We start from the raw sequence: 1,786 nt of genomic DNA on the forward strand, positions 1-1,786 counted from the left end.
CTTTGTTTTAATATTTATTTTATTTTATATTTTGAGAGAGAAAGAGAGAGAGCACATGTGCAAGCAGGGGAGGAGCAGGGGGAGAGAGAGAGAGAATCTCGAACAGCCTCCACACTCAGTGTGTCAGTGCAGAGCTCCACGCTGGGCTCATCTCACAACACTGAGCCCATGACCTGAGCCAAAATCAAGAGTCAGACACTTAACCAACTGAGCCACCCAGGCGTCCTTAGAGTTCTAATGTCTTAAACAGCCTAGTACCCAATCCTCTCTGGCCTTTAGCTTCCCTTTTTCCCTTCCACTTTTATAGATTCCTAATATGTCCCAATCCTGAGACTTTGAAAGGTCTGTAGTGTAAATCAGATCACTTGTTGATTTTCTCCTCTGCCGGGTTAGGAGTTCTAGAAGCTTGTGACGTCAGCGGCCATTGTCCATCCGCTCTTCGATCCTAACTTCGGCTATTGCTTTTTCTGCCCTCTGGTCTTGAGGAATTCTGCATAACTCAAACAAGGAAAAACAGGTTCTCTCTCATTTTTGTAGGAATTTAGGAGGGAGTGGAGGTTGAAAATGTGTGTCCAATCTGGTATCTTTAATGAATGGTCTTCATTTATTCTTTCAGACGAACTTGAGAACGAATTTGTTTTGCTAAAAATTGATCCACGCACCCCCACCAAAGGTCAGACCCTTTGTTTTGTTCATTACTTCTACTTTTGTTTATCAATTAATTTCTAGTTTCATATTTATTATTTTCTTTTCCTTCTTTTTGATTTGTTTTGTGGTATTTTTTAAATTTATTTTTTAATGTTTGTTTATTTTTGAGAGAGAGGAAGAGAGAGAGAGAGACAGAATGAAAGTGGGGGAGGGGCAGAGAGAGAGGGAGAAGCAGACTCTAGGCTCTGAGCTGTCAGCACAGAGCCGGATGCAGGGCTCGAACTCACAAACCGTGAGGTCATGACCTGAGCTGAAGTCGGACACTTCATGATGGAGCCACACAGACGTGCCCTGTGCTATTTTTATTATGTACTCGAATTGAATGCTTTGTCTCTTCCCAAATAACAGAAGCACTGAATCCTACATTTTCATCGGTGCGCGACCGTGGCCAAATCCCACAGCAGTTAATATCTAATATTCCTGTCGTCCTCTGATTTTAAGGAGCCTGTAATTTCAATGTTGGTTCTCTTTCCGACAGGTGTTACTTGGAAGAGCCTTAACTTTCCCAATGGGATTAAATTTTGTTATTGTTTTATTTATTAGCATTTCACTTTGCTTCACTGAACATGAGAGAAAACAGAGCTATAAAAGTTCGCCGAAAGCATTTTCATAGTGGGCCTCTCCTCCTTGAAAAAAATAACTTTTGCCTTAAACTTCACAACTGCCTTATGAAAACCCTTCAGGCTTAACTTTAAGGTCTGTGCAGGCAGGATGGAGATAATGTTTTTAAAAACATTCGCAGGCTTCCTCTTTTTTTGCCTTTTCCCACACGCGCGTGAGCCCAAGGTGTCCCTCTGCCACCAAGAGATGTCGGAGAGTGAGACTTAGGAAGATTCACTTGTTAGAGAAGAAATGCAACCACGAACAAAGACTTTTCAGTTGCTGACATTTAAATGGCATTTCGCAAGAAGACAATAGGCAAAAATGCTTGAAAGTCTGTCAAAAACAAAGGCGAGTCTAAACTCCTTTGCTTCCCCTGAATATATCAAATGCTAGGCCCGGACCACAAAGGAGTCATTCTCCCACAGTTCATCGAAAATAGTTTTGTCCGCCAGAAGGGATTGCTGGTGGGTGTTAA

At 42.0% G+C, this 1,786-nt stretch overlaps 1 long non-coding RNA gene across 1 annotated transcript; it reads left to right on the plus strand.

Annotated features, from left to right (window-relative positions):
* The first annotated feature begins 441 nt into the window (after window positions 1-441).
* On the plus strand, window positions 442-1,243 carry LOC147578704 (uncharacterized). The gene is made up of 3 exons (XR_015254344.1): window positions 442-517; window positions 617-673; window positions 1,187-1,243. It is a non-coding gene; the product is annotated as an uncharacterized LOC147578704 (long non-coding RNA).
* The last annotated feature ends 543 nt before the right edge of the window (window positions 1,244-1,786 follow it).

Source organism: Puma concolor, chromosome C1, assembly GCF_028749965.1.
Source record: "Puma concolor isolate L17-30 chromosome C1, mPumCon1.1.hap2, whole genome shotgun sequence".
Classification (NCBI taxonomy): domain Eukaryota; kingdom Metazoa; phylum Chordata; class Mammalia; order Carnivora; family Felidae; genus Puma; species Puma concolor.